Source organism: Nelumbo lutea, chromosome 5 (assembly GCF_056320005.1).
Source record: "Nelumbo lutea isolate HS-2025 chromosome 5, American lotus-T2T, whole genome shotgun sequence".
NCBI classification, from domain to species: Eukaryota; Viridiplantae; Streptophyta; class Magnoliopsida; order Proteales; family Nelumbonaceae; genus Nelumbo; species Nelumbo lutea.
The window spans coordinates 16934155-16956563 of record NC_142688.1 but is presented as its reverse complement, the minus strand read 5'-3'; the positions used below and the strand labels follow the sequence as shown (position 1 = coordinate 16956563).

Sequence of the window (22409 nt, the reverse complement as noted above, 5' to 3'; positions counted from 1 at the left end):
TTGCTAACAAAGAAATTAAATTTTGTTTATATGAATAAAGAAATTTTAAAACATCAGTTCTTATAGTATTCCTTTAAACTTTTTTATATTGTGGGTTTATAGAACTACGCAACCATTTTTCTAGCTTTGGATCTTCGAATAACACAAATGGTTGTTCTGCATGTAAAATATACATAACAAGTTCTTGTCTCATTTTTTCTTGTGAATATCTAAAAGTACCAAAACTAGTCCCCCTCCCAATTTGTGTTTGGGTTGTTTCTCTCCCTTTATCTTCCTCTCGCTTATGTGTGAGCATATGTTTGTTCAAATGACCTGTACCACCCTTGCTACAATAACTAAAGTCTGCTACATTTTTGGCAAAAGACCCTTTCTCCTTCCCCTCAATATCCTCTACTTTGTAAACTTTTTAAACCGGGCTAATCAGCTTAGAAGCCCTTATTTTTCCCCTAGTATCACTATTACCAGGGGTGAAAGTTCCACTTCCATTGGCATCAAACACATCAGCATCAATGTTAACACTAATACTGTTGTGATGCGATTGAATGTCATCCATGGTGAACATGTTGGGGAATCGGTTTTGAGAAGGGTCGGATATTTTTTTAATTATAAAAAGATAAAATTTAATCTAGTTTGACTTACCCGGATTACTAGTTCAAAATCCCAAATTGATTTCAATGGTTGAAGCCTTTCAACGTCCAAGCCTCCCGAATTGAGATACTTGACTTGGTTGAGCAAGCATTCTTCTTGTTGAAAGTCGAAACTTCAATAAAATTGAGACTTGAGAATTGGAGAATGCAGAATCAGACAATCAGCTAATCAGAATTTCTCAGATTGCAGATAATTGAGAATGTATGAGTATGAGAGAGAGAGAGAGAGAGAGAGAGAGAGAGAGAGAGAGAGAGAGACTTAAGAGAATTGTTGAATTGGTGTGATGAGAATGGTGGAGGATAGGGATATTTATAGGAATTGAACATAATACAATTGCCCAAAATACCAAAAAAATAGTCTGTTATTTAGTTGTTGGGAAGGGTATTTTGGTCATTGTAAAATTACTTATAACTTTACCCAAAATGCCCCCCTAAACTAGTTGTTATATAGCTGTTGGAGGGCATTTATGTCATTTTTTCAACCCCCATAAGCAAAATACATAAATACCCTCATAATATGGCTATTTATAGTTGTTTCGGGGGGGGGGGGTATTTCCATAAACCCCCCCAAAAGCTGAAACTAGCCATCGGGCCCCTATGGGAGGGGGGGCCTAACGGCTATATTTCTGGGCGGGCCGAGCACGGCCAGATATGGGCTTGGCGGGCTGTGCTGTGTCGGCTCGTGGTGGGCCGTGCTTCGTGTCATGCCGCCAACTGGGTAGTACTGACACGCAGGCCATGGGCAGCATGGCACGTTCTATCATGCAACTCATGCTATGCCATGCCGGCCTATAGGCCTCGAACCCCCAGCCTAGCATGGAACGAACCTCCGTATCGAGCCTAGTACGACCTATTAGCCGTTGTGTCGTACCGTGCCAGGCCGGTCCAAAATCTTACCTGAGGCTTGGCTCAAGCAACTCAAATTTTTTCCAAGGCTCGGTTTGGAAGGAGTATAAATATAAATATGTAAGAGTGCAAAAGCTTGTATTTTATATTACGTTGTGTGTATTTGCACAGTAGGCATTTGTATTTGTACTCTTGCCGTAATAGAATGTAATTAACACTTAACAATATCGAACATCCTATACAAAGTGACACATGGATCTGATCCTAATTCAGGTGAGGTGACAACATCTAAATTTGGTTTGACTCGTAGTATATTGGGGTTTAAGACATTTGACTATATTTGATAAACAATACCCTTAATAGACATGTTCCGGTTCAAAGTTTGGCACTTGCAACATTTTGCATCCATTATCGCCACTCTGCAAAGAGCGGTATGAGAATGGCATATTGAGCCACTTTGCATCAAAAGAGGTACCCCGCCACTCTCTCATTTATTTTATGCTGACATTTTTAGTGCTTTTCTAAAATGTGGATATGATCGATTTATCTTTCAATAATTTTGCAATGCTTCAAGACAATTAATAAATTACAATAAGTCAGAAATTTTCTTCAGCTAGAACACTTCAAAGAAGTTTCGCAAGATGATTTGCAAGATGTTACGAATAAAAGAATAGAATCTGAATTCCTAATATTTGGAGCTGCCTATTTTCATTAGTCATAACAAAAAGAAAGTTTTCAGAGAAATGGATTGTAAATATTCTCAATGGATAAGTGGGTGGAAACAAAAACTTCTTACCCAAGCCGGTAGGGAAATTCTTATCGAAACTGTTGCCACGGCTTCGCTATCTATTACATGAGCCACTTTAGAATACCAGTGACTGTCTGTAATGACATCAACCGGAAATTCTCAAGTTTCTTCTGGGGTCAAAAAAACAAATGAGAGGAGATTACACAGGCTAAATTGGAATAAGCTTTGCCTAGTCAAATCTAAAGGAGGTATGGGTTTTCGAAACCTAAAGCTTTTCAATTGGGCCCTCCTTGGGAAAATGGCGTGGAGGCTACTAAATAGTCAAGATTCCTTGTGGGGAAAACTTCTTATATCTCTGTATTCAGCTAGACCGCCACTACTAACTTCAAATTGCCCAACTCGTTCCTCCTGGCTTTGGCAAAGTATCACTTATGGTATAGAACTTCTTAAAAACGGTCTCTATTGGCGAATCGGTTATGGGGCCGACATACTTATTTGGGAAGACCCTTAGCTGCCTTCCTCTAAGGATTTTAAAATCCATTCCCCCAAACCCTAGAGATATGAGGTCTCGAAAGTAAAGGATTTGATTTTATCCAACTCACACCGTTGGAATCAGACAATGTTGATCAGTTCGTTCTCTGCATCAAAGGTTGCATGTATCTTGGCTATACCGCTGAGTATGGAAGAGGAGGAAGATAAACTCATTTGAGCTTACTCAAAGGATGGTCAGTACTCGGTGAAATCTGATTACCAAATTGCCTGTAAGTTAAATGAAGAAACAAGAAGGGCAGCCAATAGCCATATCGTAACGCAATCACCTCCATCTCTATGGAAGAAAGTTTGGCAACAAAAAGTTCCTCCTAAAATTAAAAATTTCATTTGGCAGGTGTGCTAGCAGGTCATTGGCATTGGTAAGGAGTTGAAACAGAGGTGAATTAAGGATGGGATATGCCCAAGGTGTGGGTAGGAGGAGGATGTGAAATACCTCCTTATAAGTTGTTCATTTGCGAAGGCAGTTTGGTTCCAATCCCCATTAGGCTTTATTTCTGAGAGTGTGGAATCTAGGAGCATAGGTATTTGGATCATGTCTTGGTTTCGAAAGACCACCTACCTTGATGAAGACACAGATACTTGGGCATCTCTGCAAACAATCCTGTGTTGGCAGATTTGGAAGGCCAGGAATGATCTCATGTTTAAGGGAAAAAGCCAGGACCTACTATCAATAATAAGGAAGAACACTAATATGTGGAAGGAACTCTTTCAACTTACAGAACATTTGGAGCCAAAAACCAATGCAAACACTAGATGGCACCTCCCTCCAAACCAATGGATGAAGGTGAATTGTGATGCTAGCTTTGACGCATCCTTTGGGTGGGCGGGAATCGCCCGTGTCATAAGAAATCAAAAGGGGAAAGTCATTGGTGCTTGAGGAGATCGGGTTCGTTGTCAATCAATTGTTGATGCTGAAGTAAGAGCCATTCGGTTGGGCTATTGGAAAGGTCTAAAAGAAAGGCTAGATAGAATTTTGGTGGAACATGATTCTCTAGAAGCTATTTTAGATGTCAACTCCAATAAACAATTTGACTTTAACCCCCTAAAAAATGTATGGTCAGATATTTGTAGTCTCTCAAGGCATTTTACCCAATTTAAAGCCCTCCACTGTGGTAGGAAGACAAATAGGGTAACTCACCATTTAGCTCGTGCAGCCCTTTCCCTCGGTTTTAATCTTTTGATGGCAAACCACTACTCTACTTGGTTTGGCCCATTTGAGTTCCTTTGTTTTGAAGATTTATACCCTCTTAATGTTATTTTAATAAAAAAATTTCAATCTCTATTATCAAAAAAAATAAAAAAGTATCACCACTTTGAAATGCATGATACATAATTCCTTTTTAGGGTTCGATTTTGATATCAGAAAGACATAATATAGAAAAAATTACAATAAAATTCATCAAAATTCATGGGATGCTTTGATTGGTAAAATCTCTTTCATGTCTTTACAGTATAATAAAATTTCCCTTGAATCATGGTTAGATCCAAACCGAAAGGGTAATTAGGGATTGAGTTTGAAGCAGATGGCAACCTTCAGAAGTTGATGAAGTTTAGATTTATAATTTGGTTAAACATATTTTAATTGATATGTTTTAAAACCATATCTTTTATTTGTTGTGAATTCCTTCTTATGGGTGTTAAAAAGTTAGGTGCATAAAAATTGAATTTAATTTAAAACCAATTATAAACTTTACGATTTCAAATAAGCTAAGATCAAAATTAAACATTTTAAAAATTTAGAGAAATTTTAAAGATATTTTAGAAATGTTCAATCTACCAACTTCGGGAATTATATTCAAAACCCATTCCGCTGTGTCTCCGGTTCGGGGCAAAGGTATTTCCCCCGATCCGCTAAATTCGGGGCGGAAACGGGGGCGGGTTGCCAATTTGCCATCCCTATTTCGTTTCATCCCAACTTCCACAAACCTTGAAGAAAAAAAAAACCTTCCAAAAACTTCGGTGGCTGCTGCTGGGTCATGTTCTTCGTTGACTGCTGAAACATCATGTTTCGCCGCGGTTGATGGCCATTGGCCCAGGCTTGATGCAGTCAATACTCCATGCTTGTCCCACGTCGTCCGATTGATATCAGACGGTGATCCACTTTGTTTGCTTCGGCTGCCGCGTTAGTCAAAGCAAATTCCCTTACCCCAGTTACCTCTTACCTCCACTCCGTTATTTTCATTTTCAATGGATTATGTAATGGAGGTAGAGCCGTAGAGCCATGTCATATTCCAAAATAGATTCCGATCCTCATCCAGCGACAAAAAAGAAAGAAAAAAAAAACTGAGGGTATTTTTTGAAATGTATCTGCAACTGAGATACTCAACGTCACAAAAAAGAAAATACAAATATTAGATGGTGGGGGTGGAGGGTTTAATTAGGGGTTTTTACCGTTCATCCACCTCTGAAATCCTAACCAGAAGTCCATAACGATTTAGCGTCAAAGTCAAGCACTAAAACGAGGAAGAGGTCACACTCGCTCAGCGCCGGTCCATTCCAACCGGCTGGCTCCTGCCTCCATTCCATTTAACATTTAACACACCTACGCCCACACCCACATTTGATCTCCATCGTAGGTAAAAAGAGACAAAGCAAGAAAGAGACGATGGGACTCAAAAACCGCGTATTTTAGCAGCTAGGAGGAACCACTCCTCCGCTTTTCCTTTCCTCTCTCTGTATCTCCCCTTATAAATATTGATTTCTCCCTCCCTCCCACTCCCCAAACCCTGTATCCTCCATTGTTTCTCCTCACAGCATATGTCTCAGAGACCCGCCGTTCCTCATTCCTCTTCAATAGCCTTCGGCCTCCATTCTCATCTCCTGGTCTCCAGTGAGATGAGCCCTAATTCCAACTGGTCTTATTATCTCTCCTCTCATTAGCCCTTTTCAGTTTCCTCCCTACCCCATTTTCTTCTCCCTTCTTTTTCATCCTTTCTTTTCTTTTCTTTTCTTTTTTTTTTTTTATATTCTTTTCAAGAACCCCTGCAAGTTCAGTGCTTTTAGAAAATCCCTTTCTTTTCTTCCATACCCAATCCGTCTCTCCTATCAAGATCTGATCTTTCGGCTAACAGAAATCGAGATGGGTCTTAAAGGTTTCGTCGAAGGAGGCATTGCCTCGATCGTTGCCGGCTGTTCCACCCACCCGCTTGACCTCATCAAGGTCCGGATGCAGCTCCAGGGTGAAACCCACGTCCCAAATCCAGCCATTCAGACTCTCCGCCCCGCTTTCGCTTTCAACAACCCCTCCGCGGCTGCTGCTGCTGCCCAAACTGCCATCCACGCGCCACCACCACCACCTCCTGCACCGCGCGTCGGTCCCATTTCTGTTGGGATCAAGATCGTCCAAACTGAAGGCGTGGCGGCTCTCTTCTCCGGTGTGTCAGCAACCGTCCTGCGCCAAACGCTCTACTCTACCACCCGCATGGGCCTTTACGATATCATGAAACAAAAATGGTCTGACCCCAATTCGGGCAACATGCCTCTCGTTCGCAAGATAGCAGCTGGCCTGATCGCCGGCGGAATCGGTGCTGCCGTCGGAAACCCAGCCGACGTTGCCATGGTTCGCATGCAGGCCGACGGCCGTCTTCCCCCAGCCCTACGACGCAACTACAAGAGCGTGGTCGATGCCATCACAAGGATGGCGAAACAGGAAGGAATCACTAGCCTGTGGCGTGGCTCTTCTCTGACGGTGAACCGCGCGATGATCGTGACAGCGTCACAACTTGCATCCTATGATCAGATCAAGGAGACGATCCTGGATCACGGTCTGATGAAGGATGGACTTGGGACACACGTGACCGCGAGTTTCGCGGCGGGTTTCGTGGCTTCGGTGGCGTCGAATCCGGTGGATGTTATCAAGACCAGGGTGATGAACATGAAGGTGGAGCCCGGCGCAGCGCCACCTTACTCCGGCGCACTGGATTGTGCGATGAAGACTGTGCGCGCGGAGGGGCCGATGGCGCTGTACAAGGGGTTCATTCCCACGATTTCGAGGCAGGGACCATTCACCATAGTGCTGTTCGTGACCCTCGAACAGGTCCGAAAGGTTCTGAAAGATTTCTAATTCGGAGGGGGAATGGACGACGGATGATGAACCGATTGATGATGACGAAGAACCCACCAAAATAATAATGAATATTTTATAAGTATTATTGAATATTGATTTTTTTTTGTTTCTAGTGTTGGATTCCCTGATTCCTGACGAACGGGGAAAACGAGGCATTGAACAGCTAGAAATTAGAATATAGTATTGATAATGGAATTTTATGAATTATTTCCATTTTCAGAGGAACAAAATGAAATTAACAGTATGATTTAAGAATTTTTGATGTATATAGCGTGTGGTTGCCACCTGAAAGTATGGGGTTCGATTCGTTGGCGCAAAAATACAAACAAACAGAAGATTGACAGTGAGTGCGGGGGCTTTGATTCCAAATCCTGGGCGACGAAGTATGTGTTTGGGTGCGTTTAAGTTTATTGGACGGGCGTTCATTAGATAAATGTTTATCTGGTAAACGTTTAAGTTTATTGTTTGGTTGAGCCTATTTTAGGTGTTTCAAGAAACATCCTTTTATAACTCAGTATGATAAACATTTTTTCATATTTTATTATTTGGTGTCATGTTTCAAAAAACAGGCATACGAGTGTTTCCGTGTGACATTTTCACTTTGTTGTATAAGATTTATTAGTAAATCTAATGGTCCAAATTATATATGCTTTTATTTATTGACTGATTTATTAGTAAATTTAATGGTCCAAATTATATATGCTTTTATTTAATGACTGATTTTCAGATCCAATGGTCCAAATTACATTTACTTTGATTATCAATTTTAAAATTTTAAAAGAAGAAATATCAAAATAGCACCATTATTACGGGGGAGGAGAACATTCACAATCTGTGAAGCCACAAATGATGGACTGCATGAAGGCTATTGTGTCGTGCCGTCGTGCCGTCGTGCCAAGAGATTTATTGTTCTATATTCTTTCTTGAAGAGACACCTGTCAAAGAAAGTGGTGGTGTTCTTCTCTTCATGTAAATCGGTCAAATTTCACTCGGAAGGTTCAGAAGGTCATGGCTTGCTCTTCCTGATACCAGAGGAGTTGCAAATTCTGACTTATCTTAAGCTCTAGCATTTTTCATAAACAAGAAAACTACCTTCCCTGTTTCTTGCTTTATTTTAGGGATGGGGCGATGAATTTGATGGGCAGATCTTCGTATGATCTTATTCTTTTCTTCTTTTTTTTTTTTTTTCTTAATTCATTACAATCAGTTAAAGTGGAGGAGAATCTAGTAACAAACCTTCCCTGTTTCTTATTCTTTTCTTCTCTTCATGAAAATCTTATTCTTTTCTCCTGCTTTTATATGTTTGGTAATTCTTTGGTAGTTAGCAATAAAGTGGAGGGGTTGCAGTTGATCTGGAAATTGATGCAGGAGAATCTAGTAACAAACAACCATTACCTGCACCAGTCTGCTAAGGATGCATACAAATCATATATATATTAGCATACAATTCGTATTCTATGAAGTGGGTTCAGTGAATCCAACCCTTATGGAAGGAAGAAACGTAAAGATGATAAACGACAATTTGTAAGGTACTAGCAGGATCTGCAGTGTTGGATAAGTATGGTTCTGTTCTAATTTTTGGTAGAGGTGTCTTACCTCTCAGCCAAGTTCCAGTTCCAACTAAGTTGCTAACAAGTTTTGTCTTGCTTTTTGAGATATTTATCATCTTTTAATTTCTTGAGCCACTGGAGCAATCAAATCAGGAGAAGTTTTAAGTGCTGCAGAGCAGCCTAAAATCAGGCAAAACACCGAACTAAAATCAGACCAGAACCTTGCCGATGAAGAACGGTGGACGAAGAACTTAGAAATTGGAAGTTAAAGTGCACCTTGCCAACGAAGAACAGCGGACGAAGAACAATCACCTTGCTGTTGAAGATCTGCGGACGAAGCACCTTGCCGATGGTTACAGAGCTGCAAAAACAAGGAGAGATATTACGATTTGTTAGAAAAAAAAACCCCTTGCCGGGGGCAAGGCGGGGGATTAATGGGTGTTCTGGGCGAAATTACAGGCGTCCACTGGTCGGCATCACTGTGTTCCAAGAAAGAACTCCACCGTCTGCGGGTGGCGTCCACGGGATTCAAAAGAATGTTTATTGTGGAAAGGTAGATCCACATTGCACCAGCTCAGAAACTCATAACGCCACGTCAGATGACACATCATCGCCACATTAGATGTGCGTTTCGTGAAACGGCTAGCCGTTGGGAGAAGCGAGAAATTCTTGCTTCCCCCAACGGCTCCTTTCACCAAACAGTAGTTTGTAGTTTTGAAGCCAATAAACGTTTATTGCGCTAAATGCTGACTGATATGACGCTTAGATGACAGCGTTTTTTCAATAAACGTAAATGAATGGAATCAAACATCTGCAAGGCTGTTAAACAGCAGCTACTACTGGTTAAATTGCTTCAATACGCTAACTCGACATTAATGGCTAAACAATAATTTCTATAATGGTCGTTATCGACTTTGATTGAATTGGGAGAGCCATTTGCAGAATTGCAGGTTGCAATTATGGGTTTTGATTGGGATGAAAAGGGGGACCCTACTCCCTACTGCCTTGTCCATTTCCACCGAAAATAAAAATAATAATAAATGGGTTGCTGCAACCAACTTGCAAGCAACGAGTCTGAAACAGAAGCCTGAAGCCCCTCTTCAGTTTGATCATTTTGTTGTGCTTGGTGAGGAGAGGTAGGAGGACCTACCTACTGAATACTGAAGCCCCTCTACAGTTTGATCATTTAAATTCTGATTAGCTACAAGTTCATATGCATCTGAACAGGTCTTCTGCAACCTTTTGATAGTCAAAAGGCAAGGTCGGCAGGATTATAAAGGTCAATCAGGAGGAATATGGTGCTGGGCCATGCGCAATGTTGGTTTTAAGGACCAAGGAGGAGCATTTGGCTTTTGGACTGCAGCACTAGTCAGTTAATCACCGACGAATTTCTCTTAATTTCCCAACAACAGATATAAATATGTTGTTGGTATGGTCTGGTTGAGTTGGATCAATATCATGAATGTGAAAGAAGGCTATATTATATAGACTTCCTTATTAGTTTACTTTACAAAATGGAACAAGGAAGCCGATTCAAGGATTGACTTCTCTGATTAACCGAACTACAGTACTACTGGTCTTGAGTCTTGACACCTGGCTATCGTATTACGCCGGTGCTTACGTCGCTTCAGCCTTGAGTTAGGATCAAGGATGGATGGGGCGATGGGCATTGGCCAATCCCATTGAATTGATCAAACCACTCTTCTGTCTCCAGGCGTAACTTCCACTTCCAGATGGTTGATAACTTGATATCAACTGGTTACAAGAGTCGTGTAGGATGAATTTACTGCGCTTACTATTCCCTTAATTGATGCATTCACGTACATGAGGCCGTCTTAGCTCAGTCGGTAGGCGTAACTTCCACTTCCCTTAATTTACTGCGTTTCTTCTTTATTCCTATCAACATTTTTCATTTTTGGTAAACGTAAATCTATAAATCCTATAATGCCGAAGGTATTGATAATTTGATACCCACGGGATCAGCTTTGAGTCTTTGACCTATCAAAAGTTCAAAACCTTGGTGGAGTGATAGAATCTGATGAAGACCACAGGTACGTGACTGGTTTACAAGTTACCACTATTATGATACCGGTTGATTGGTTTTTTATTTTCCGGTATCATACCCTAACCATTAACAAGGATTGGGTTTTGGCTAACATAACAACTATCTGATTTCAATTTTGGGAGAAACATGCAAAGACCTCCCCTCTTATTTTTTCCAACAGAAATGCAAATGCCAATGACATATTTGTGAATTTCCAACATTCTTCAAGTTAAATAGCTAGATTGGATACTTTTAGTTTGTTTACTAATGCCTCGGTTTCTTGACTTTGCTTATAGTGATTTTCTGCATTCTCATTAATGTCTTCTCTGTTGTCAGATTCAACAGATCTACTGTTTTTTTTTAATGGGATTCTTCTCTGCTACACATTTGTGACTGCTTTCTTTGTGCTTGTTGCACATATGGGATGGGGATTCATTTTCAAGTTCTAGAAAATACTAGAGTATTGAGCCAAAAGGGGGCACATATTGCAGATCTTTGTTGCTGTGGTGACAAGAACTATCCCTATTGTACAAGTTTCACGTTTGTGCAAGTGATGGTTGCATCTAATAATTCAGAGTAAGAATTGGAATTTTATATGGATTGTCACCTATCAAAAAAGTGTAAACTAATAACCCATTCAATCATTTTATTTGAATTGATAGCATTTGGCTGCTTACTTGGAAGAATGCTGAGATGATAACGTATTCCTCTTCATTTTAATTGAGTCGTATGCTTAACTTATTCACTCCCTGCAGCCTGCATCTCACACTTGGAAAAGATATGGCTTCTAGTTGTGAAGCTTCATGTCTTCACAAACACTATTGTACTTGATGGAGCGCGATCCAGCTGGTCTTAGCTGTTAGCTACCTTGCTTCTGAACGGGGTAGCAGGGAACCTGAAACGGGAGAGATGAGAAAGCTCCGGGGGAAACCCGATGTAGAGGCTCCGAAGCTCAAGTTAGAATCCTTCAAAAGCAAGGTAATACCAGATAGCGCAAAGTTTGCATACCTCCGTTGTCGGGGGGCAGGGGGCTCTTATAGTCACTTCGTGTACTCGTCCCGAGGCCCTTGTCAGATTGGGTATGATTACCCTTGTGCTTGTCAACTCGACCGTCGTCCCTTCTGCAGAGACAGAACCGTCACTGCCTAACCGTCTAACTGGAGATGGCGGCATCAGTGGCGGTGGTAGGTGGCCGTTTATAGTGCTGCTGCCAAACGTCAGATCCCAAGTCAGTCAGGCGTGGCGCCCTCGGGCACGGACTTCCCTGGTGTCAGGCATGGTACGACTTGTTTGGCTTTGGTGCCCAGAAGATGATGCGAAGTGCTGAGCGAGGCGGTCTTGAGCTCGGAGGTATCCCGAACTGTTACAAGATGGGTCAGTTCGGCGAAGTGTATCCCGAGCTGTTACAAGGTGGGTCAGTTCGGTGAAGTGTATCCCGAGCTGTTACAAGGTAGTTCGACGAAGTCTATCCCGAGCTGTTACAAGGTGGCAGTTCGGTGAAGTCTATCCCGAGCTGTTACAAGGTAGTTCGGCGAAGTCTATCCCGAGCTGTTACAAAGTGGCAGTTCGGCAAAGTCTATCCCGAGCTGTTACAAGGTGGGTTAGTTCGGCGAAGTATGTCCCGAGCTGTTACAAGGGGGGTTAGTTCGGCGAAGTGTGTTCCCTTGTTCCCGCCTAGGCTTGGCCCCTTTTGCCGAGCTGTCGTTTCTGCCACGTGTCTCATAATAAAGAGGTCGGGCCAAATCTTCCTTCATCAATTGCCCCCCACTCCTTGCGCCGAGGGTCTTGCCATGGTGCGAGGAGTTTTCACGAGGTAGTTGTAGATTTGTCTCGTCCTTCAAACCTTCACTGTATGAGACGCTTTTGCTAGGGTTTTTTCGGTTTTCGAGAAGGCTGGAAACGTGCTTACTCAAGAACGCTGGTGGTTGTGACCGTGCGTTTTAAATTTCAAACCAACTCGCGCCGCTGGGACGTGATAGCGGGTCATTTCAAAAAGGCACGCCACTGCTGTACGTGCGCGGTCGACTGTCAGGGAGACGTGCGGCGCGTCAGTTTCGAAAAGACGCGTGTCGAAGCGACGTCGGTTTCAAAAAGACGTGCTGACGTTTTGCTTTTTTCGGAAAGACGTGCGCCAATCACGTCTCGACTTTAAGGGTTGTGTGGTCGATAAGAACGTGGGCCGTCGGATCGTCTTCAGTCTGCACGGTCAATTCTTGGTTACTGTAGCTATAAATAGTGGGGGACCCCGGTTGGTTTGTCACTTCTACGGTTTGTCTACTGAGTTTGCGTCCAACCTTTCAACTCGCGTCCAAGTCTTTTCCAGCTCGCGTCAAGGCTGGTTATACAGTCTTCACGGTTCTTTGACTTGTTATTCAAACTTTCCGGTGAGTACTTTCTTGAATCTATCTTTTCCCCAATGTCTAGCTTTGATAGCTCAGACGATTCTTCGAGTAGGGCCGACGTAGGTTCCACCAACCGAGCCGTGTCCCCAGACTACCTCAGTGATCCTGAGGTGGAGCTTGAAGACTATGAACCAGTGGGCCGAGTCGCTTCGGGTAGTTTGGCGTCTACCTCCCGCCGAGGTCGGATGCTAGACAGGTTTGGTCCTTCGACCATGACACCTGAGGGGCTTCAATCCATACTTCTGTCCTACAATCTTCCTGGGGGTTACACATATTTCATTCCTTCGGGTAGCTTTCCTTGGGAACACGGTCCCGATGAGATCGTGATTTTTCGAGAGCAGCTCGCTGCAGGGTTGCGACTTCCTTTCCATCCCCTTCTCGTCGAAGTCATAAACCACTTCGGTGTCACTATTGGCCAGCTTCATCCGAACTCTATTCGGAACCTGGTGGGGACAATATCCATTTTTTGCGAGTAGAACTTCCCCTTGGACTTAGAGATATTCTCCTCTATCTTGATGCTCAAGAGACAGGCGGGTCCTCTTCCTGGGGGGAGACGGGCGTATTACCTTACTCCTCGCCAGGGTTTTAAGCTTCTGCACGATCTTGCTAACAAGGTCCCGGCGTGGAAGCGGGACTACTTCGGCGTGCGAAGTGCATAAGGATGGCCCTTTCAGACCGGGTGGGGTGAGGCCGCTCCCGAATTGGGCGTAACTCTTGATAAAGAGACGGTGAAGGGTCTCCGGCAGTGGGCACGACAAGGCTTAAAGTGCCACCACTACTTAACGGAGGCTAAGCTTTTTGCAGCCGGCCTGAGTTCGGGTAGGTTTCTGGCTATGCGGCTTTTTTTTTTTGATGTCGAACTCGTTTCTGTAGGTGTGATGGATGCGGAGAGAACTCGCGGTGGGCGTTTGTTCCAAGGTATGAAGAGGAGGAAGCGGGTCGCCAAGCGAACTCGTAACGAGCTGCCCCTGGATGAGGAGCCCCAAGCCCCAGACCATACGACAGAGGATTTGCCCAGGGAGCCCGAAGTGACTCCACCGGTGCACGAGACTGCCGGGGCGCCTTACGCTGAAACCACTCATACGGGCGCTCCTGCGTACTCAAGTACTCCTGCTCACTCCGGGTCTGCTCATACGCGGGCTGGGCCCTCAGGCTCGGGAGCTCAAGGGGAGTTTAGGAGCGTGTTGACGCCGAACTACGCTCTTCAGAAGAGTAGGGACGCTACTTTCCCCGAGGAGGTCGCGGCGTGGATCGATCTTCCCTTGAATCAGGTCGCTTGCCGCGCCGTAACACATGCCATGGTGGTAAGTAAGATTCTGTCTTCCTTATTTAATTCCGTTGCTTCTGTTGTCTTTTTGCTCACTTGTTTCTTTTGGTAGGTGAATTCTTCGATTCATGCCTTGGCGGCCCAAGTGGAGAGGAGCTCGCGACAGGCGCGAGCTGCTGAGGCTGCTGCTCATGCTGCTGAAGAAGCCTTCCGTGCTGCAAAGGCAAATACCCGGGCTGTTGAGGCGGCTGCTTATGCTGCTGAAAAGGCTGCACGCGTCGCGATGGCCAGACAGGCGAGGTCTCAGCGTGACGCCGAGGCCATGGGGGTAGTTGTCAAGCATATGGCGGACTTGAAATTGGATTTGCAGCATCAAGTCGAGTATCTTCAGGAGGACATTAGGGAGAGAACACAGATTTTTTCCCAAGGCATTGAAGACGCCAAGAAGAAGGCAGTTGAAGACTACATTGCCTCCCCGCGTTTTGATGATCTGATGGTGGACTCTTATAGGAGGGGGTTCAAGTTGAGCCGGTGGATGATCCGGAATACATACCCCGACCTCGATGTAAGTGCCATAACCACTTCGCGCATAACTCAGGAGATGGCCAATGCTGCCGATGGCGAGCCGGACTCTGAAGGAGAGGCAGGGCCTTCGGGTGTTGTTGAAGTGCCTTCCAATGGCGAAGAAGTGGCTCCGGGCATGTAAATTTTTTTTTCCAGTGTACTGTTTCTTGCAATGGAGTCTTTTTCCCCTTGCTCATCTTCCCCGAGCTGTTTCTTTGCCGGGTTTTTAAATTTCCGTGGCCTTTTATGCCGCGAACTGATTTTTGCCGAGCTGATAATGTGTTGAAGTTCCTCGGATTGCCTTGTGGCACATGGCTTGATTTCGTCCACTTCGCTAGGTGGTTTATAGGTAGTATCGCCTCAAGTTCACGATGTTCCACGTTCGGGGTACTCATTTGCCTTCCAAGGTTTCGAGTTCGTATGCGCCCCCGAGCGCTGTTTTTACTTTATAGGGCCCTTCCCAATTAGGTCCAAGCTTGCCGATGCCGGGTTCGGGCACTATAATCTTCCGGAGGACCAGGTCGCCGACTCGGAAGCTTCGTCGCTTTACTCTGCTATTGTAGTAGCGAGCTACCTACTGCTGGTATGCCGCTGTTCGGATGTGCGCGATGTCCCTTACCTCGTCCAGTAGGTCGAGGTTGGTGCGTAACTCGTCTCCGTTCGTCCGATCGTCGTATGTTTCTAATCGCAACGTTGGTATTTCGATTTCCGCCGAGATCACCGCTTCAGTGCCGTAGGTGAGGTTGAAGGGGGTTTCTCCCGTGGCTGCTTTTTCGGTCGTTCAGTGAGCCCATAAGACACTTGGTAGCTCTTCGGCCCACAATCCCTTAGCTCGATCCAGACGTGCTTTCAGTCCGCGCAGGATGGCTCTGTTCATTACTTCCGTTTGGCCGTTTGCCTGTGGGTGTGCGACTGATGTGAAATTTTGCCGAATCCCCATGTTCTGGCACCACTCTTGGAACTTGATATCCTCGAACTGTTTGCCGTTGTCGGAGATTAGAACCCGAGGTAACCCGAACCGACATACTATGTTCTTCCAAAAGAAGTTCTGTATGTTTCGGGCCGTGACAGTTGCCAGAGGTTCGACTTCTATCAACTTCGTAAAATAATCTACCGCAACAACTAAGAATTTTCTTCCGCCTGTTGCTGGTGGGAATGGCCCAAGGAGGTCGATGCCCCATTGTGCAAAGGGCCACGGGCTGGCGATGTATTTGAGGTCGGAGGCAGGTTGATGGTGGATGTTAGCGTGCTTCTGACACTTGTCGCATTTTCTGACGAGCTCGACAGCTTCTACCTTCATCGTTGGCCAGTAGTATCCTTGTCGAAGTGCCTTTTGGGCGAGTTCTCTGCCCCCTAAGTGTCCGCCGCACAGGCCTTCATGAGTGTCGCGGAGTACAAACTCGATTTCGGTAGGTCGCAGGCACCACAAATAGGGGAGCGTGTACGACCGTCGGTATAACCGTTCGTCTATTATGACATATTTGGCCGCCTGGCGTTGCACCCTCTTGGCCGCACTGCATTCTGCAGGGAGGGTTCTGTCTATTAGGAAGCTCGCGAGTGGATCGATCCAGCTCGGCTCCGCTTCTAAGATGGGAGCGACCTCCTCTGTCCCCCCGAGAATACTAGGCTGAGGTAAGTCCTCTATGTACACAGTTCTCATATTGTTGTGGCTCGTGCTGGCTAACCGGGACAGGGCGTCGGCCTCAGTGTTTTCGGACCTCGGGATTTGCCTGATGATGTGTGACCAGAAGTTGAGCAGGGCTTCTTTTACTTTGGCCAAATATGCGATCATGGAGAGATCGCGTGCTTCGTATTCGCCGGTAACTTGGTTTACCACGAGCTGAGAATCGCTGCAAATGACCAAGTGTTTTGCCTTAACCTTTCGCGCTAGGTCCAGTCCGGCGATTAGTGCTTCGTACTCTGCCTCGTTGTTGGATTTCACGAACTCAAAGCGTAAAGCGTACTCTACTTTTGTGCCGCTCGGGCCACACAAGACTATTCCAGCTCCGCTACCTTGCCGGTTTGAGGAACCATCCACGTGAAGGATCCAGGGCTCCTCATCCCATTTTGCTCTCCGCCTGATCAGGAGAGATGCCACACTGGGTGCTACTTCACGGGGTTCGAACTCTATGGGCTCAGGAGCTCCGGGTTCGCCGCAAATGGGGACCTCGGGCTCGACCTGTGGGGCTTCGTGGCTGAAAGTGCACTCGGCGATAAAATCTGCCAAAGCTTGGGCATTGATAGTGGTTCTTGGTTTGTACTGGAGGTCGTACTCGCTGAGTTCGATGGCCCATTTCGTCAGTCGACCGGAGACTTCGGGTTTGAGTAAAACTTGTCTAAGAGGTTTGTCAGTTAGGACGGTGACGGTGTGAGCCTGGAAGTACGGGCGGAGTTTCCGAGCTGCTATTACTAGGGCGTATGCTAGTTTTTCTATCTCCGGGTACCTTGTCTCTGCTCCTTGCAAAATTTTACTAACATAATATATGGGTCGTTGGACCCGGTCTGTTTCCTTTATTAGTACCGAACTGACCGCCTCGTCGCTCGCCGAGAGGTACAGTTGTAAGACCTCACCCACCTCGGGCCGGGCTAAGGTTGGTATACTAGCGAGGTAACCTTTTAGTTCGTCGAACGCGAACTGGCAGTCCTGGGTCCATTCGAACCCTTTGCCTTTGACTGCCTTGAAGAAGGGTAGGCAGCGGTCTGCTGACTTAGATAAGAAGCGGCTTAGAGCGTCTATGCGACCGTTTAGCCTCTGAACCTCTTTTACTTTCCGAGGTGGTTTCATTTCTAGAATGGCTTTTATTTTGTCCGGGTTGGCCTCAATACCGCGCCGATTGACAATGTAGCCTAGGAACTTGCCCGAGTTGACGCCGAAGACACACTTGTTGGGATTCAACTTCATGCTAAAGTGACGCAGGATTTGGAAAACAGAATCTAAGTCTTGTATTAACTCTTGTGAAAACTGAGTCTTGACGACCATTTCGTCTACATAGCACTCTATCTTCGTACCAATCAGGGGCCGAAATAGCTTATTTACAAGTCTTTGGAAAGTTGCCCCGGCGTTTTTTAGTTCGAAGGGCATGACTTTGTAGCAATACAGGCCGAACTCGGTTATGAAGTTGGTTTTTTCTTCATCGGATGGGTCCATCCTAACTTGGTTGTAGCCCGAGTAGGCGTCCAAGAAGCTTAGCAACTCATTTTCCGAGGTCGCGTCCTCTAGGCGGTCAATTCTGGGGAGGGGGAAGCAATCTTTCAGGCAAGCTCGATTCAGGTCGGTATAGTCGACGCAAATGCGCCACTTGCCGCTTGCCTTTTTTACCAACACCAGGTTGGCCACCCAGCTCGGGTAGTGGACTTCCCTTATGAAGTTTGCTGCGAGGAGCTTCTCAACCTCCTCGTCGACCGCTCTCCAGCGTTCTGGGGCTAAGTTGCGTTTCTTCTGTCTAACGGGTCTGACTACAGGGTCAGTATTAAGTTTGTGAGTTATCAGTCTGGGGCTAATGCCTGGCATGTCGGCCGCGAACCAGGCAAAAATATATAAATTTTGAAGTAAAAAACTCACCAGTTCGGCTCGTAGGGGGTCTTCGATGGAAGCTCCGATGCTTAGTGTGCGAGTTGGGTCCATAGCTGAAGTCGGGATTGCGACTGTTTCCTCCGTAGGCGAAGCTCGCTCCTCACCTTGCTCCGCCGGCCACTCCAGATCGAGGTCGTCTGCCGCCTTGGTTTTTCCCTTTAGGGCGGCAACGTAGCACTTGCGGGACTCGAGCTGGTGGAGATCGCCACCCGTAGGACATGCGTGATCGGCCGCCCTATTATGGCATTGTATGGAGAGGGGGTCGCGACTACCAGGAAATCATGGTTGAGTCTGACCGCACAAGGCCATGTGCCGACTTCCACAGGGACAGTTACTTTTCCGAGGGGCCTAACTTCCTCTCTGCTGAAACCTACCAGGGGAGTGTTCGCGGGCTTCAGCTCGCTCCTCTTTAACTGCAGCTGGTCAAATGCCGATTTGAAGAGGATGTCTGCTGAGCTGCCCGAATCTACGAGTACGTGCATGACCTCGAAGTAGCTGATCCTTAGCTTAATGACAAGCGCGTCATCATGGGGGTAGTGGACTCCTCGCGCGTCGTCCTCCGTGAAAAAGATTGGTTCTTCGGTCTTTGGTCTCTTTGGGGGGTTCCTTTCTTCGAAGGCCGCTTCGCGAACTGAAGTCTGGGCTGCTGCCGAGGTACACCCCGCTACCACCGATCCTCCCACTATTACATGGATGGTTCCCCGAACTGGCCTCTCTTCCGGAGGCTGCTTCTGCAACGGTTCGGCAGGTCTGTTGCTAGACTCGGGTGCATCCTTTTCGTGCTCTCCTTGCCGACCTGCTTTATTGTTATTGTTGTGTTGTACAAAGTTTCTCAAGTATCCGCGACGGATGAGTCCCTCTATCTTGTCCCGGAGGTTATTACACTGCTCGGTGCTATGACCATGGTCTCTATGGAAACTACAATACAAATTCTTGTTTCTATCGTTCGGATTTCCCTTCAGGCGAGGTGGCCACTTAACGTACGGAGCGTCTTTGATCGTCATTAAGATCTCTGTCCGCCTCGTGTTCAATGGCATGTAGTCCGTCCGAACTGCTAGGGGGGCCTGGAAGGACTGGTTCGGCTTCGGCTCCCGGGTCGGGTTTTTTCTACTCACCGGGTTGGAGAGCTCGCCTTCTCTCTTTCTTTTCTCGTTCCCGCCTTCGGTTTGTTGGTTGATCTCTTCCTCTATCTTCATGAACTTATCCGCGAGTTTGAGGAATTCGGCCACGGTCGCGGGCTGGTTGGCCACCATATGCCATTTGAACTCTTTGTGCGTCACCCCTCTTTTGGCCGCCGCGAGCTGCACTGCGGGGTCCAACCGCGGTATTTGCAAGCATGCCTCGTTGAACCGCTTGATGTAGCCCCGAATGGATTCTCCTTCTCTTTGGACCACTCTGAAGATGCTTTCCTCTGTTCTGGGGCACCGTCGGCTGGTGACGAAGTGTGTGGTGAAGATTTGCACAAACTGGGCCCAGCACTTTATCGACCCGGGTGCCAGGTTCCTGTACCAAGTGCGGGCTACCCCCCTGAGGGTGGTGGCAAAGGCCACGCACATGCACGATTCGCTAGCCCTGGTGAGGTGCATTTGCGACTGGAAGGCGTCAATGTGGTCGCTGGGGTCGAAGGATCCGTCGTACTTGTCCAGAGGTGGGAGCTTGAAGTCTCTGGGTAAGGGGACCGCCAGGAGTTTCGATGCGAGAGGGGAAGGAACGGAGAGAGCCGGGGTAGCCCCTACCTCGTCCGAGCTCGTGGCTTTGCCTCTGAATTCCAACAAGGCGCGGGTGGCGGTTTGACGACTTCGCCGGCGCCTTCGCCGTTGAGTGGGCCTTGTGCTGGCGCTGCTGGCCTCCGTGTTACCGAGCTCGATGGGCCCGGAATGTTGGTAGTCCGCCGCCAGGGCGCTGAATCGATTTTCGGTGAGCGGGAGCTCGGGCTTGGAGCGTCGGGGTGCCGACCTCGCGGGCGAGGTTCCCGACCCACCCGCGGGTTGCGAGGCGGGGATGACATTTTTCTCTCTTCGGCCTGGGGACGAGGCCTGGCTGTTGGGGTGGTTCTAGGGCCGAGAGGCCTTCGCCTGGCGAGGGCGCCCATCCTACGGAGAGGCCTTGATCGGCCTCAGAGCGGGGTGGCGAGGTGGAAGTAGTGGTTGGTTCAGTGGCAGTTGGGGGAACTGCTGTTGATAGTGATACTGGGAGATGTTGTGCAGCACTTGGTGCTGGTGAAGCTGGTGTTGCTGGAACTGTTGCATTTGGGCTTGCATTGCCCGCATGCACTGCATCAGGTCCTCCAATCGGTCTTGGCTAGCTGCCAGGGGGACGGCAGTTGGTTCAGTGAAGGTTGTCTCAATGGGGAGAGGAAAGGGGACGTTTGTGGCAGGAGGGTTTACGGGTGCCATTGCTTGTGGCGTGTTCAGGATGGGGAACCCATCCGCCGAAAGGGGGATGGTGAACTGTCCAACGCACACTACGGGGACCTGAAGTTGCTCCCCGGTGGCATTTGTCTCCGTGCCACGTCCGGTGTTGCTGGAGGAGGCCATGAGTGTTGGGTTTTTTGAAGAAAAAAAAGGGGGTATCGAAGTTTGGAGGGAGGCTTTTTGAAGCGTTTTCCCACAGATGGCGCCAATTGATGGAGCGCGATCCGGCTGGTCTTAGCTGTCAGCTGCCTTGCTTCTGAACGGGGTAGCAGGGAACCTGAAACGGGAGAGATGGGAAAGCTCCAGGGGGAACCCGGTGTAGAGGCTCTGAAGCTCAAGTTAGAATCCTTCAAAAGCAAGGTAATACCAGATAGCGCAAAGTTTGCATACCTCCGTTGTCGGGGAGCAGGGGGCTCTTATAGTCACTTCGTGTACTCATCCCGAGGCCCTTGTCAGATCGGGTATGATTACCCTTGCGCTTGTCAACTCGGCCGTCGTCCCTTCTGCTAAGACAGAACCGTCACTGCCTAACCGTCTAACTGGAGATGGCGGCGTCAGTGGCGGTGGCAGGTGGCCGTTTAGAGTGCTGCTGCCAAACGTCAGATCCCAAGTCAGTCAGGCGTGCCGCCCTCGGGCACGGACTTCCTTGGTGTCAGGCATGGTACGACTTGTTTGGCTTTGGTGCCCAGAAGATGATGCGAAGTGCTGAGCGAGGCGGTCTTGAGCTCGGAGGTATCCCGAACTGTTACAAGATGGGTCAGTTCGGCGAAGTGTATCCCGAGCTGTTACAAGGTAGTTCGGCGAAGTCTGTCCCGAGCTGTTACAAGGTGGGTCAGTTCGGTGAAGTGTATCCCGAGCTGTTACAAGGTAGTTCGGCGAAGTCTATCCCGAGCTATTACAAGGTGGCAGTTCGGTGAAGTCTATCCCGAGCTGTTACAAGGTAGTTCGGCGAAGTCTATCCCGAGCTGTTACAAGGTAGTTCGGCGAAGTCTATCCCGAGCTGTTACAAAGTAGCAGTTCGGCGAAGTCTATCCCGAGCTGTTACAAAGTAGCAGTTCGGCGAAGTCTATCCCGAGCTGTTACAAGGTGGGTTAGTTCGGCGAAGTCTGTCTCGAGCTTTTACAAGGGGGGTTAGTTCGGCGAAGTATGTCCCCTTGTTCCCGCCTAGGCTTGGCTTCTTTTGCCGAGCTGTCGTTTCTGCCACATGTCTCATAATAATAAAGAGGTTGAGCCAAATCTTCATTCATCAGTACTCATCCGTCTTGTACTTCCAAACTCTCGAGTTAATTCAGATTTCAGATGGCTCCCTGGATATGAACTAGATAGAAAAGGCTTCGATAGACGTGCAACGATTTAACAGTCCCAAGGCAACATCAGAAAATTATTTCCCACACTCTAGAGTGACAACTCAATTGAGTCCAAATACCTGGAAGCTAGACTTCATCTTCAAAATATGTACCACCTATCCCTTTATGATGCCCTTGATAGAATCAGCTAAAAAATATATAAATTCTTGGAGTTCAAAACTGTTGTCACAAGCTGGAAGATCCATTCTTGTGAAATCGGTCATTCAAGCAATTCCAGTTTATCCAATGATGACAACCATCTTCCCAAATCAATGGGAGGACTGAGTTTCGGGCAATGGTCACCAATGAATAAAGCTCTCTTTAGCAAGAAGATCTGGAGGTTACATCAAACCTCCAACTCATTATGGATCAACGTGATAAAAGAAAAA

General features: G+C 46.8%; 1 long non-coding RNA gene and 1 pseudogene across 2 annotated transcripts; one reads left to right on the top strand and one right to left on the bottom strand.

Moving 5' to 3' along the window:
- The first annotated feature begins 4988 nt into the window (after positions 1 to 4988).
- LOC148850639 (mitochondrial uncoupling protein 5 pseudogene) lies at positions 4989 to 7125 on the top strand (annotated as a pseudogene). The gene has a single exon (XR_016099126.1). The product of XR_016099126.1 is annotated as a mitochondrial uncoupling protein 5 pseudogene (transcript).
- An 896-nt stretch (positions 7126 to 8021) lies between these two features.
- Positions 8022 to 9147, bottom strand: LOC148850638 (uncharacterized). Its single transcript, XR_016099127.1, has 2 exons — positions 8867 to 9147; positions 8022 to 8770 (listed from the first exon to the last, which is right to left on the bottom strand). It is a non-coding gene; the product is annotated as an uncharacterized LOC148850638 (long non-coding RNA).
- Between the last annotated feature and the right edge of the window lie 13262 nt (positions 9148 to 22409).